Below are 16,391 nucleotides of genomic sequence, written 5' to 3' on the forward strand. Positions count from 1 at the left end.
TGCTAGAGCAGGCACGCGGTTTTTCTTCATAAAATACTCTGCCCACAGGGTTAATTCTCACGTTATATAGGTTTAGTAGGATAAGCTTTAGTGTGGGCCTGGATCTTACTTTTTATCCCTAATAGATTCCGGGGTGCATTGGAATGATGATGTCATCGCCAGAGTGGCCGGAGTGGGGTTAGAGATAGCACCGCCAGGGCCGGATTACGGTGCCCATAGGAAGAGGACTGGGATAGGAGGGTTCTGCCCGTCCACCCCCAGAAATCAGAGCAGCAGCAGGGGGAGTTCCAGTTTTTGGGTGCCCTTAGAATCTGGCACCCTAATCGCGTACCTATGTCTAAATCTGGCCCTGACCACCTCATCCCAGGTCCACCCAACAGTTTGATCCAGTCCTGGTTTTGCCCCGTGGAGCTCCCTCTGGAAATGGGAACTACAAATCTATGCATGCAACTGGGCAAACCCAGGACTGGATCAGGCTTTTTTGGGTGGACCTGGGGTAAGGTAGCAACAGCAATGCAGGCCTGAATAAATGAGCATTTTCCACCATTTTGGGCTCCAGATGTTTTGGGCGATCAAGGTCACCAGACACAACTGCAATGCAAGGAACTACTGAAGTCAGACACCGACTGCCAGACAGAAGTGGTTCGTAGAAAGTCACATGCTATGGAAGGAGATAAAAATAGAACTAGACAAAAGTACCATTATGTTTAAACCTGAAACAAATCTGTGTGTTAAATTCAGTTATGCTGAGTTTGGGAGTAACGCATTTCCCTTTAGGATTACCAGCTGTGGCAGGGTGAAGGTCAGTATTCAGATTCCATTTCATTTCTACAATGTATGGCCTGGCATATGTTCTAGGGCTGTTCTGAGTGTAAATACACCCACATATCGGGCTTTAGCTTATTCACACAAGCAGAAGACACGAGCACCTGTGCGGCGATCGTGATTTACATTCATAGAGCACCTCGAGTGTACGGCATGCAAATCAGCAGCATAAACTGATAAGGTGATGGTTTGTCAAAGTCGCCCCACTATCTCCCATTGGATGAGATGGGTGGGTTTAAAGGGTCACTGGTGGGAATGGTGAAAGGAATGGCTTTGGCCCTCATGATAAAGGTTGTTAGGGTGAATGGTTAAGTCCCATGGAAAAGTCTGAGCCATGCTGGGGTAATTCTAATTTATACCTTGCCGATGATGTTTTATTGTTGGCAGTGTAACTCCGTTCTGATCCAACTCTGATGTCCAGAGTCAGAACCAAGTGTGTGTAGTGCTCTTTTCATGTGTTTATGTACCAATCAAGTTATTCACAAGTGTCAGTTTGAGTCCTTTGAGCCCTGGGGGTGGAATGTAAGGAAATGTTTAGAAAGGATGTTCTCCCACTAACCCCACATCACATGACTGTAAAAACAAGTGTGGGAAAGGGAAACGAAAAACAACAGATTTATAGGCTCTGTGGTGAGGGAGTTAAAGTCACAAATAAAAAGCAGGATATTTCTCACCCAGGACTATGCTTTGGGAAATTATATGCGTTTCTCAAAACTGCTTTCAGATGTGCAGAGGAAAAGGATATAACTAACAGAGACACGAGAGAGAGAATGCATGCATGCATGCATCTGTGTGTGTGTGTCTGTGTGTGTGTGTCTGTGTGTGTGTATGTGCTCCTGAGAGTGCCTGTGTGTGTGTCTGAGAAAATGAGATCCCTGAATTTCTAGAGGTAACAGAGGCATGCTGCTTTCCTGGGTCCTTTAAACATCAAAAGAAAATATTATCCTGCATTATCGTTATAACCATTGCCTTTGTTATATCTGCATATAATTTCGCTATACGCTGGAATCTACAGTTGTACTGACTCAGGGTGTGAGTGTCAGGGAGCTGCCTGCAGGATACCAGTCTTGTATCTGGGGTAGTGGATCTTGCCAGGGGAACTGCCTGGGGGATACTGGCCTTGTGTCTTACCACCTGTAACAAGCACCCCCCCATGCCTCCAGGAAAAACACTTATTGTGAAGTGGAAAGGTCTCCTCAGTGGTTGCATGCAAAGCTACCTTACTTGGGAAACTGGAATAGAAAAATAATAAATATTATCTACACGGTTACATCGTTCTATTCATAGGGATTGTGCTGGTGCTATCAGAAGCAAATGCAGGGAGGAGACGTAGACATAATAATACAGGTCTCAAGCCATCTAGGTAACCATTAAGAACCTACCCCCTTCCCATTTTGGGTCAGGTGATACAGCCAGGGAACATTAACCCCTTGCTCTCTGGTTTAGAGGATGGCCTTCGCTATTGTCCTCCATTGAAAGCATTGAAAGCATTAATATTGAAAGCATTAATAGCTACAGATGAAATGGTTTATTTATTTTTAGTCTATTGCTTTTGCATATTTATATTGGCTCTTATTAATGGTATTAATGGATTGTAACTGTTGAACTTTATTGGTTGCTAGCCGCTTTGAGTAATGTGTTATGCTAGAAAGGCAGAGTATAAATCAGAATTGTATTTTGTATTGTATCCAGCTAGCTCACAGCACGTAGGGATATACAGAAACTGTAATAGTAAGCATATTACTGAAGAAATGCAGTACTTAGTGACTCCAATAAAAATGTGGAAACCAGCGTCTTTTTTTGCTTGTCATTGTATTCTAAAAAGAGGAAGTGTGTGGAAGACGTGCACACACACACATTTCACTGACTGATGAGCAGATGCATTGTATAAACTTCACACTTACTGACTGCTGGAGGGAGATTCCTGTACATTTGCTCTGGCAATTACTGGTTTTAGTGGTTTAATGACAGAAAAGGGAGATGCTGAAGGGAGCCAAGCTTAACTTATTTTATGAGCACAAAGGAGCTTCTCACTGGCTGGAACAGAGATGGCGAGATCTCCTTGTTAGCTGGCGATGTGTCACTTAGTCCAAGACCATCTGAGTAAAAAGGAAGGCGCTGGGATATATGAATGGTTCATGCAGCTGTAGTGGAATAAGGTCAAGGAAGAGAAGAGGGAGGGGGCAGGGGGAAGATCAGCGGCATGCACGTGATGGTGCACATAGAGTAAGTGATGCTTATGTAGTCAGTGCCCCCTCGATGCAGGTTCCTGCCAAGGGCCCCTGACTCCCATCCCTGGCTGGAGCCTTTTACAGGGTGGGCAGGAGGCTGCTGAGAGTTTCTGTCAGCAGGTTTGTAATCCCTGGCGAGGAGGAGAAGTTAGGGTGGATATGAAGTGTGCATGGGGTCCCCTCTCGCTAGGCGACCTGAGAAAGCTGGCAGAGCAGTGCAAGACTAGAGGGAAATCCAGCACCAACACAAGAAAATAGTCCCCTGGGCAAATGGATTCTTCTCACTGTAGGCCTGGACACGCTAGGTGAGATTTGTAGCATTCACGAGGCCTGCTATAAAGCTGTAAAACATAAGCAATTCTTAGTGTAGAACCAAGAGCTAAGAGAAACAGATAAGTATGAGAGAAGAAATGAGGGAAGCTTGCTGGGCAGACTGGATGGGCCATTTGGTCTTCTTCTGCCGTCATTTCTATGTTTCTATATGTTTCTATGTTTCTATAGTGAATGCTACATCTGCCAAAGGCAGAAAGTGGGCTGCACTAGTAAGGGAATGTAGCGCATTTGTACCTCTAGGACTAAATGGGCATCCGTCTGACTTCCTTCCCGGAATCTCTATCAGCATTCCCAGGTGCAATAACCCAAAACACACCTGCAGCAAAGCAAAACCGAAATGCTCCACGCATAGCTGAAGGATGTAGGACTGCAGTCCACTGACTGCTACTGATCTCTGGTAGTAAGGAGGTTAATAATTATGCTCTATTGGTTTTATTGCATTTGGTTTTTAATGGTGTCTTTAGGTTATGTAGAGGGTTATCTGGTTGTTGGGGGATTAAGGTATTTGATTATTTAATTTTCTTTAATATTGCTGTTTTATTGTTTTTTTAATTTTATTATATTTTAGTTTCTAGTGTTTTATATTATGGTGTGTTTGTTCATTGTTTATTTAATTGTATTGTATATTTTATTAATTTTGGAAATTCTGTACATTAGTCTTTTGGTCTATGCTATAAATGAAGTTGAAACAAATAAAATCCACAGAATATCCTGTAAACTCTACTATTGCTGTTTTATTGTTTTTTTTATTTTATTATATTTTAGTTTCTAGTGTTTTACATTATGGTGTGTTTGTTCATTGTTTATTTAATTGTATTGTATAATTTATTAATTTTGGAAATTCTGTACATTACTTAGTCTTTTGGTCTATGCTATAAATGAAGTTGAAACAAATAAAATCCACAGAATATCCTGTAAACTCTACTATAGCTAGAACTTAATTATCAGACTTGATTCCACTTCTAAATACATGTTTCTTCTCCCCCTCTATGCCACCCACATGGTCATGAAATAGTATTTAAATGAATAATGTAGTGTGGTTTGCTGTGTTGGTCCACTGACATATGTACAGATGAAGACCAGCCAACAAGTGGTAGAGGTGTGGCCTTTTTACTGGATTTAAAGTTAACATACCTTTGACTTCCTTTTGAGAACTTGTGCAATGAATGAAAAATTATTTTTCATTCATTGCACAATTAAGCTCTGGAATTCCTTGCCAGAAGATGTGCTTAAGGCAGGTAGTGTGGCTGGGTTTAAAAAAAGAGTCGGATAAGTTCCTGGAGGAGAAGTCCATTAACTGCTGTCAATCAATAGGGAATAGCCATTGCTTATTGCTGGCATTAGTAGCATGTGATTTATTTAAATTTTGGATACGTGCCAGGTGCTTTTGACTTGGATTGGCCACTGTTGGTCTGACCCTGTACAGCATATCTTATGTTTTCATGTCCCTTCATCAACCTCTCTGGCATCAGCAACACCGTGAGTCGCTGGGAAGCGAGAGGTGTTGAAGATACTTTATTCTGGACACTCGAGACAGTTCCTCACCTGGGCAAATAATCACTATACTAAACTATTGTAATCTCTCTGGGGCAGGGACCTGTCATACCTGAACACTTATTGCCACTGTACAGTGCTGTGCATAAAAATAAGGATATGGTCCTATGGAAATTACTTGGCTGGTGTTGCCTTTCCTCTGCCTCTTTCCCGGGTGAGGATGAGTCACAGTGAGACCTGAGTATCTTCTCCCAGGTACCCACCTCACTGCTACTTGTGCAGCACTATTGTAGTGTGCGCTTTTAGCCACCCAGCCAAGCCTGAATCCAGGGCGTGACATTCTTGCAATGAGCTCAGGCTTCTTCTGTTCCTGAGAAGTCTTCATACAGGTAAAACACTGCCGAGTTCAAACCTAATTAATTCATCAGATTTATGAGCTGACCTACAGGTTTTATTAATCCGTCCCCCCTGGTACCATTTAAGGCTGGAAACGGACACAGGTAATTATCAGAACTGCTGTCCGGACACGGAAGGGCCACAGTCCCCCCTTAATTTGCTTCTCTGGGAATACAGAGGCAGAACTGTAGGGAACGGACCCTGGCAATACAACGTGCAAACCCCAATGCTTGTAGTGAGAGTCAGTCTGTTAACACTTACTTTGCATAACTACTAGTGCACATATAGCAGCAAAGTGATGAGCATTAGGGAAAAAAAACATTGCATGCAATCCCTCCTGCCAAGCCTACACAGTCTCCACAAGCCTGGGAAGCGCTTAGGAGTAATCGCTTTAATAAGCCGCGCTCCGCCTTCGGGTCGGGGAAGCAGGGCTGAGCTCCGTCTGCCAGCCATGGCTGCAGAGCCCCGCTCCCTCCCAGCCCACCTTCCTGCCCTCCACCCCCCACGCCCTACCTTCCGTGTGGCAGCTGGACGACAGGATGGTGTTGGTGGGCCTGAAGAGGTAAGGCAGGTACCGGGAGAAAGCATTTCATCTTCAGGAGCGGGCAGAGGCGGAAGGCGGTCCCCGGCCTCCTCAGTGCCGGGGGGGCGCCGCCGTCTGCACGCCTGGGGGCCCATGGCCAGGTCGCCCCGCCTTCACATCTCTGCGGGGGAGCGGGGACTCCTCTCTTCCCCTGCTGCAAGGCGGCAGGACGGCAGCTGCTGACTGTAAACAGAGCCCAGCCCAGCAGGCAGCCGGGGCTTTCTCTCCTCCCTCCCGCTGCCTGGGTCTGCTGACTTCTCTGGGGGGGTAGGGAGGGAGGGAGCCCCCCCACCTCCCGCGGGCAGACTTGGATTTCGGATATAGGGAGGGCAGGATTAATAAGCGATGCAAATGGCAACCTCCGGACAAATGCAAGGTTTCTAATGATCCCTGCCCGAAGGGACCGAGAGCTGCAGCAGTGAGTGGTTCCGTTCTCAGCCTCTCACCAGGTGCACAGGGCAGCTCTGGGGCACCCCCCCCCCCCCCGACTCAATCACGGAAGCCCCTGAAGGCCCCTCACCCCCAAAAGTAAGAATAAAGCACAAATGACGCCTAGGGGAACTTTGCACCCCCAGCCCCATAAAAAAAAAAATATATAGAATAAATTCTTTGCAAAAAAAAAATATGAAGTTTGCAGCCTTTGTTGAAATAACACAATGTAATCACTGTTTACGAGAAATAATGATTTTGAAAGTTGAAATGGCCTAGTGTTATGTATTGGATTTGGAGGATCTCTTCGTGCCAGATCTGGGCAAAGGGACTCTATGATCTTTACCCTGTTTGATCTGCATCTGTGAGGGCAGGTCCTTCCTGAATTTCGGATACATAAAAAAAACAAGTAGTACAGAGAAAAGGTCAATACTGAAAAATGCAGATTTGTAATATTTTCATGCAGAATTCCTCCAGGAGTACAAATAAGGCCATGGACAATGCCCCTGAACCTTCCCATCCCATCCCATCTTGGTCCCCCCACACTTTCTCTCTTTCCTCTCCTCTCACCGCTCTCTCTCCTACCCAGGTCAAAACCCACCACTTTCTCACTCTCCTATGCTCCAGCCCATCTCGTCCCCCTTCCCTCGTCTATCCCCATTACTCTCCCCACCCCATTTTTACTGCCTACCACTCTTTCTTTCATCACAAGTTCAATCCCATCATTCTCTCTTTCTCTTTCTTCACTGCCCCCCCCCCCCCTGTCCAAAACTTCACTCTCTCTCTCTCCCCCCCACTCCTCCAGATTCAACCCCACTAAGGTATCCATCCCCAGGGTTAACTCCACCACTTTCTCTGCTCCCCGTTGAAGTTGTCTCCAGTATGTGCTTCATGTGGTTGGAGCAGTGAGCTGAGAACAAACGGGCCGATACAGTAAAATACGCGGGAGAGCGCCCGCTCTCCCAGAGCGCGCACATGACACTCTCCTGTGCGTGTGATACAGTAAAAACATGTATTTAAATTAGGTCCGGCAGTAAAAAGAGGCGCTAGCGCGTCCCTATCACCTTTTTTCGGACAGGAGCAGCGACTGTCAGTGGGTTTGACAGCCGACGCTCAATTTTGCCAGCGTTGGTTCTCGACCCCAATTAAGTCAGAGGGTGCACAGAAAAGCAGTTTACTGCTTTTCTGTGCACTTTCCCGGTGCCAAGAGAAAGGTAGGCGCTAATTTCTGAATGTAAAATGTGTGGCTTGGCTGCACATTTTACTTACTGAATCGCGCAGGAACGACTAATAGGGCCATCAGCACACATTTGCATGTTGCGGGCGCTATTAGGTTCGGGGGGGTTGGATGTGCATTGACGCGCTATTACCACCCTTACTGAATAAGGGGTAAAGCTAGCGCGTCCAAATGCCCGGGTAACAGTGCGCTCCATCGGAGTGCCACTGTATTAGTATCGGCCTGAAAGGAAGGCCAGGGGCTCGAATCCCACCGCCACTGCACTTATGAGCTTAGGCAAGTCACTATTCACCCTCCACTGCCTCAGGAACAAGCTTGGATTCTGCAGCACCTGAATGCAATTCACCCTGAGCTACCCGAGGAAAGGCACGGGCTGAATCCAAATAAAAGAAGCACGTGGGCCAAAGCTAATGCAGGCTTCACCCTGGCCTGCACGGGCAAAACTGGCCTCCCTTTTCCCGAAAGAGCAAATCCGGTGCCGACACCTTCTCCTTCCTCTGGAGCCTCGTCTTTCTGGCCTTTCAAACACAACTTTTTGCTAGAAATTTGTAAATTCTGCACTAATTCCCCAGGAGTAACCTCTTATGCCATAAAAGGTATCTTCAGTGCTCCTGTATTTGACTGGATAGCAGATTTTGCCTCCTCTTTTGTGCTCTATGGCTTCTTTACCCTTACCCGTAAATATAAAATGCTTCTTCTGCTTTACTAATATCTTCGAGTTGTTAGAATGAACCTGTCGTATCTTCGTATTTCTCTCTTGTTGATTTTAACTCTGTTCCTTGTATAACTACGAATCTCCTGAAGGCTCCTGTTTGCTTTGTCTGTGTTTCCTAAGTACAATTGTAAGCTCTATCGAGCAGGAACTGCCTCTTCTATGTATCTGTATAGCACTATCCGCTATATTCTAGTAGCACTCTAAAAAGGATGTGTTTTTATTTATTTAAAAAACTGTTAGCCCGCTCTATCTTCAAATTCTAGGCAGGTAACAGTAAATACATTTATCAAAGATAACATAAAACACAACAGTTTCAAACACCTCCATATAATGCCCTCACATCATCAATAAAACACAAGGTGCATCGTCCTGCTACCTATACTGATGAACTTGTCCACTCTTCAGACGCCTGTGTGTGTCATCAATAACTTTCAAAATCTAAGTAGGAGTGTTGTATGTCAAACCAAAGGGGACATTTTCGTCAGAACCAAGGCAATGGACCCAGATAATCATCTCTGCCAACCGCAGGTCTTGACTCCAGGTTTAAGGACCAAGTTTTAGAATGCCATTAGCAGGCACAGTATAAAGGTAGAATATTTTTTTTGTTTTGGGGGGGTGGGGGGTGAACAAGATTATTTTTCCAGTTGCCAAATTTATGCCATAGGTAAAGTTGCACAGGAAATTGATTTGTGCCATTTTATAATTTTTGGACAGAGTTCCATTTTGATATTTGGAATTGCAGTTCTAAGAGTTGTATAAATAAAATATTTAGGGATGTGCTACTATTTTACAATAACAGAAAAACATCAACAATATTTCTCATTTTAATTTGTGTCATGTCCCATCCGAACGTACAAAAAAACCTCCCAAAATCCAAAAAACAAATGCAATATGATTCGACATTTGTCATTTTCACGACATCAACACATTTCAGCGTGCGTTATTTACAAAATTTAGTAAAAAGTACGTAACCTTATAAAACTATGACATGCACTAAAATATAACTAAACAAATTATATACATGGGAAAACAAACTTATATAAATGTCATAAATCCAAAACAAAGGATATAAGAATACGAAAGTATTTTTTTCCATGCACACCAGTAGTCCTTCCCTGCAGGTGGAAGGATATGACCCTACAGATGATGGATGGTCATTGCTGCATGATATAATGGCATTAGCTGCATACAGAACGCATCTTGATCTTTGTCCTTCTATTTTCGCAATGCAGTAATACAGCATGTTAAAAAGTGAGACCAGTCAGCAAACAGGTGTGAGCTCACAGCTACAGGCTGCACATGCCCACAATTGACTTCAGGAATCCTTGCCCGGGCATGCCCAGGGTACAGTATTAATGCTCTGAATAATAATTCAAGATTTGCACCAGGAAAGACAACTGTGTTGCTTTCAGCAGGTTCTCAGTGGCTCAGTGAGATAAAGTGACCTGTCTAATGTCATGCAGAACTACTAACTGTTGTGATGAATAAAATCCAAGTCACCTACCTTCTGCCAGCCCCAAGTCAACAGTCCCTTTCAGCTGCGAGAAGCACCAGAGCACCTCCTGAGCAATGCATTCAAACCCTGCCACAGACAGAGATGACAAACAAATCTCATATCAGTACAGGGGGCTAGAGAAAGCGTTCCATGAAAACCTCAAGCACCACCCAGGAGAACCTGTGCTGTACATACCAGGAATCATCTTTCCGTGAGAAAAGAGAGCTCGCCTGCAAGAATCTGGTCTCTCTGAGGGAGATGGCCTGCGTTCCTGCAAAGTGAATCGCCTTTCTGTCTGCTTCTCTTTCTTCTGCCCATCGTAAGACGTACAATCGGAGTCAGTCCCCTCTGTGCCCCTCGTAGCATCAGAGAGGAGGCTGGACGGCCTCTCTTTGTTGGATCCAAATGCACTCAATTCTTCCCTTGTGCTTTATGCAGGGAGAGAATAATAAAGGCAGTTTATTTTCTGGCGGCCGGAGGGTACAGATTCATCATTTTCTGCAAATGTTAATTGATTCCGTCGGGGCAGGGCTGGTTTTTGGGGTTGTGACCCGTGCAGCCGCACAGGGTGCCATCCTAAAGGGGGTGGTGTTGGTTTTTTTTTTCCTCTGTCCTGTCCTGCAGGCAAGAAACTCAGAAACCCCCGTGCAGGAGGAGAAGCCTTCTGTCTGGGGTGGTAATGGAGAAGCAGTGCGCAGGGCTGAGGAGGAGATACAGGAAAAAGAGGGGGGATACGGCTGGGCAGGAAAGGGGAGAGAGAAGAGGATGCTAAGAGGGAAAGAGATGGGGATGCTGGGCACTGAGAGCAGGGGGAGAGAGGGGAAGGAATTGATGGTGGGGAGGGAGGGGAGAGAGATGGGGAGCTAAGAGGGAAAGAGATGGGGATGCTGGGCACTGAGAGCAGGGGAGAGAGGGGAGAGATGGGGATGGAGAGAGAGATGATGCTAGAGGAAGAGATGGGGATGCTGGGCACTGAGAGCAGGGGAGAGGGGAGGAATTGATGTGGTGAGGGAGGGAGGGGAGAGAGATGGGGATGCTAAGAGGGAAAGAGATGGGGATGCTGGGCACTGAGAGTCAGGGGAGAGAGGGGAGGAATTGATGGTGGGGAGGGAGGGAGGGGGAGAGAGATGGGGATGCAAAGAGGGAAAGAGATAGGGATGCTGGGCACTGAGAGCAGGGGAGAGAGGGGAGGAATTGATGGTGGGGAGGGAGGGAGGGGAGAGAGATGGGGATGCTAAGAGGGAAAGAGATGGGGATGCTGGGCACTGAGAGCAGGGGAGAGAGGCGAGGAATTGATGGTGGGGAGGGAGGGGGAGACAGATGGGGATGCTAATAGGGAAAGAGATGGGGATGCTGGGCACTGAGAGCAGGGGAGAGAGATGGGAATACTGTGCCAGACATGCCGCCAACTGCTGACGGAGGCAGTGCTGTGCCACAGCTGCTGCCGGGGGGGGGGGGGGGGGGGAGAAGGAAGGTGCACCAAGTTCATTTTTCACATGAGGTGCAGGTTCACCCGACGGCCACTATCCTGGCTTTGAGCCATGAACCAGCATACTACAGGTAACCAAGGTGTCCTTGTCCTATGTTATAACTCATCATTCGCCTTACTACAGTAAAGGGCAGCATGCTGTTTGGATCTATACATTTTACCACATTCAAACTGTCATGTAAAATCAACCATTGGCCACACCCTTCCCTCGTAGTATTGATCTATGAAGGTCAAACTCAATTCCCAAAGTCTGTCCCTGCTAGCCTTTCTACCAGCTCTGCATTTCTTCCGAATGTATTCCCATTGTGCTTTTCCTGTACATCCTCTGCAGTGCTAACCTAATCCATAGGATGACTTTCTACAGCAAAATGCATTTACGTGTTCCAGCATAGCCAGGTGTCCTGGTTTTTTCAAGAAATTATCCTATATCCTGCTTCAGCAAGAAGAGGGGTGCAGAAGTAGTGTGGCCATCCACAAAAAAGAACTTCGACGCACAGGGGCAGATAGGAAAATTAGTTCTTACCTGCTAATGTTCATTCCTGTAGTACCACAGATCAGTCCAGACTCCTGTGTTTTGCCTCCCTGCCAGCAGATGGAGACAGAGAAAGGTTTCTCTGTCACTGTACATAACCCAGGGTGGCCACCTGCAGTCCCTCAGTACTTGACTGTACCCAAGCCAAGAGACAGCAACAACCATAAGAAAACTTCTAAGCAAATTCCCTCCCCTCCAATGAGCTGGAAGAAGATGAAGTTGCCCAGGAAAGACAATGGAAAACTCGCTTCTCAAATTTAACATAAGCGATCAGCATTGAAAACCTCCAACTCCATATTATATACAAAGCAACAGTACGAGCGGCGGACTCTCCCCCCCAGTAAAATGGCGGTCTCTGAACTGATCTGTGGTACTACAGGAATGAAAATTAGCAGGTAAGAACCAATTTTCCTTATCCTGTACGTACCCGGATCAGTCCAGACTCCTGGGATGTTCCTAAGCTCCCCTAACTCGGGTGGGACCGGGAGAGTTCCGCTCATAGAACATTCTCACTAAAGCACACGTAAGCCGAGCCCCCACATCCGAGCGATAATGCCTAGCAAAAGTGGGCAAAAAAAAAACGACTTCCCAGTACCCACCCAGCAAATTTCATGCAGGGACACCTGATTGTGACTCAGGCCCAGGAAGCCGCCTGAGAACGCAGCAACGTGCGCCCCTAAACCCCCCCTCCCCCAGCAGCAGGGCGCCCTGCAGAAACGTAAGTTGACTCGATCGCTTCCTTCAGCCACCGCACAACTGTAGACCTTAGACGCCTTTCTTGCCTTCTTTGCACCACTCCACAGTACAAAGAGGTGATCCAATTTACAAAGAGGTGATCTGATCTCAGGAAATCATAAGTGACCTTTAGATACCTCATGTGGGACTGAGCAGTGATCCCCCAGGCCATTCCAGCCTTTCTTAAAACACTATATCTTTATTCACAGCTTAAACCTGGACACATCAGAAGACCGCCTTCACCTTCAGGCAGTGTACTCTTTTCACTCACAGTAGAGTATTGCTTCCCTCAGTACTCACACAGCTTCCTCACAGCTCAGTGTTTGGACAGAGTTATTTTGCAGGAGCTGCCTTCCTCCTCGAAGACCTGGGCCTGGTCTGACTTAACCCATCTAGGTCCCAGCTCTTATTCCTCCCCTGCTGGTACCCTGCCCACAGAGCTCTCTCACAGAGATTAAAGTGGACCAGGCCACCTAGCTGGTCCTGCACTGTTTTATGTGGGAACATAGGTGCACTGCCTCACCTATGTGAGGCAGTGCAGAAGACCAAAATGCCCATATCCAGTCTGCCCAGCAAACTTTCACACTTATTTTATTTTTTTCTCATACTTATCTGTTACTCTTGGCCTTTATTAGTAACGTTTTGGTTCTATTTACCTTCCATCCCCGCAACTGATGTAGAGAGCAGTGCTGGAGATGCATCTAAGTGAAGTATCTAGCTTAATTGGTTAGGGGTAGTAACCACCGCCATAAGCAAGCTACACCCACGCTTATTTGTTTACCCAGACTATGCAATTCAGTCCTTGTTGGTTGTTGTCTAAATGTAAATCCTCTTATCTTCATTCCCCCCTGCGTTGAAGCAATGAGCCTATGCTGGATATGCATTGAAAGTGAAGTATCAGGCTACTGCCTGATTCTTGGTTCTGCCTGACAATTGATGTAGGCCACAGTCATTGTATTGTCAGATAGGATCTATACTGGATGGGCCAGAGTAACCTTGGCAGACAGGAAAGCAACACAAATGCATTGCTCTCATCTCTAACCGACGGATAGACCATGAGCCTCCTGTTTCTACCATCGGCTCTGCACCGACTGATCTTGCCACACTGCCCTCCATCTGGAGAGGCTTGCATCAGTGGTACTATTACCCAATGCGGAACTCCAATTTCACATCACACTCGAGACTGGTGCGAGTAAGACTGTCCCTATCTTCCCCCTCTAATGGAAGAGGAAGAAGAAACTCTTCCAATAATGGATTCCAGCGGGAGAGAAGAGCCCCCTGCAGAGACCAATGCATTAATTCCAATGTCGATGCCATAGTACCCAGGACCTGTAAATAGTCCCAGACCCTGGGGACTGAAAGCTCCAGCAGAAGCCTAACGTGACTCTGAAATTTCAGCAATCTCTCTCTGTGAGAAATCCTTTCTCCGCCGCGTGTCAAACTGAGCTCCCAGGAGGGAAGGGAGGAGTAGCCGCAGAGATAGAGAGTGACCCCATGTCACCAGCCTGCTTTCACTGCTGGCGGAGGAGGGGAGGGGGGCAGGAGAAGGTCAGCCTTTTAAATGTGATAATGTTTGGTTTGGCTTTTACCAACAGGTTTTCCTACATTGTAAGGATGTCAGGCCTGCTTCCTCCTAATGTCTCCTTTTTATCAGCTCAACCTGAATGGTTTAAATCCTGCTTTTTTTTCAGGCCAGAAAGGTAGTTCTGAGTGCAGTCATACGGGTAAAGCATTAAGCAAACCTTGTCTGGGTACCAGGACACACGGTGCCAGCAGCAGTGGGTATCAGTCTGTGCGTGAGATTGCTTCGGTGTCTTCATTCCATTCCAGATGCTGAGCGAGAGGGGTCTTGGGTTTCTCAGAATGATTTTCACTTTGCAGCTTTTGGAGCTCTGCATAAGCAGGGGCATTTTGGTGCCCTCAGTCCCCCGCCTCCCGTTACTGGGTAGCAGGGGGGTCTTCTCTGCGGGACGAGATTCAGCAGAGCCGGAAGGCAAGCAAATCCTAGCCAGCCTCCTGCCCCTAAACGTTTGCCGCCTTAGGCACAGATGTAAGGGGTGCTTATTGACGAATCCAGGGCTATGCAGATGGTAAAGTTTCATAGGACCTGATAGGGGATAATCAGCCCTGGGTCCTTCCCGCCACCACCAAATTTGTCAGCTCTTGTCACCTGTGACTCATCCCCTATTCGATGCCTAAACTAGCACTCGTAGCCTATTTGCACAGACTCACGCCTTCCAAGTAAGTGACTGTAGGGGCTGCCTGATGCAGTGCAGGACCCCCAGATCAGGAAGGCAGGAGTGAGAGGACCCTCCCCCCTTCCCATCTCCCACTTTCAGAGTTTGGCCCTATCATAGACAGGTTCCTCTCATTCAGGCCGATACGGTAAGGATGCGCCAAAAAAAAAAGGCGCGTTCGTTTTCGGTGCCCGCTCTTTCAACACACGCACAGCTCCCCCCTCTCCTGGGCGCACGATAAGGCGTGCGAAAGAGGGGTGGTGCCAAAAGGAGGCACTAGCGACAATTATACATGCCCCCTCAGCCCGGGAGAGGTGGCTGTCAGCAGGTAAGGAAAACGGACGCTCAATTTTACCAGCGCCCGTTTCCCTAACCTGACCCGCCGCCCGCACACTTTTTTTTTTTTAAAATTAAAAAAAAATGTATTTTTTAACCTTTGGTTCCTCTGACTTAATATGCACACTTTTTCGGGCTGCTCAGAAATTAATGCCCAAGGGTAGGCGTCCTTTTCTGAGTGTAAAACGTGCGGATCAGGCACGCAGTTTGTTTTTTGTTTTTTACAGTACCTGGAGCGACTGGCCTCTAATCTCATCAGCGTGCTTTTGCATGTGATGAGCGCTATTAGTTTCGGGGGGGTTGGATGTGTGTTATGGACGCGCTACACCCTTATCGTAAAGGGGGCTGTGCATGCGTGTCCAACCATGGGTTAAACAGTGCGCGCAGCCGGGCACGGCATCGGCCTGATTGTCTGCTTACTGTGCAAAATCAGGAGACTGCCTGCATGCACTGAGGGGGGAGGGGAGAGTGGGAGCAGAAAAGCAAAAACAGGGCACAGCCCTGGTCTGCCGGGGGTGATGGGTGGAGAGGTCTGTGCAGCCTCCTACTGGGAACCCCGGCTTCTACAGGAATGGCAAACTCAAAATGCCACTTCTTTTTAATTCATGCTGACTCCTGACCCCCCCCCAAAAGAAGGCGTATTGGCATTTGCTACATTGAAGGATACTTGGTCTCCCGCTGATAACAGGGGGCTGCCATACGCCCTGCTGGTTTCCATGGTAACCGTGTAAACAGGCTCACAAAACTTTCCTAAAATAACGAGGGTAGACGTGTTGCCTTAAGTTCACCTTAAATGGTGCAGCAATTCTATTTTTAGGTGGTAGACGAGAGCCCTAGCGAGCAGCAGCGAGAACAGCACCTCCTACTGGCTAAGCTCTGCCTTCTTTCTTCCGCCCTACTTGCTAGCTCTGGCCGCTAGAGGGGGCTCATCGCCTTAGCTGCCCCGGAGGGCTTCAGCCACCCACTTAGGGGCCAGCTCACAGTAATGGCCGGAACCGGAATAATTGAAGTCTGGGGAGGGGGTCGCCATGTTGCTGTGAACCTCAGTAAAAAAAAAAAAATAATAATAAATAAAAAATCTGAAATGGGCCTAAAGGATGTTAGAAAGAAGAGCTTCACATTTATAATTAAGGCAGCAGATACTGAGAGGTGTGTGCTTTTGAAGTATGGTGCAGTTCACAGTGGGTAAACAAGAGCTTGCAACGTTTTCTTGACGAATCTAAATATTTGGGAAATATTTGCAACCTAATCGGCCTTGTGAATACAAACAGAGCTGCTCCTGCCTCTGCCGTGTCACGTATTAGTCAGGTCTCTCCTTGATCTC

This window comes from Rhinatrema bivittatum, chromosome 18 (genome assembly GCF_901001135.1).
Source record: "Rhinatrema bivittatum chromosome 18, aRhiBiv1.1, whole genome shotgun sequence".
NCBI lineage: Eukaryota > Metazoa > Chordata > Amphibia > Gymnophiona > Rhinatrematidae > Rhinatrema > Rhinatrema bivittatum.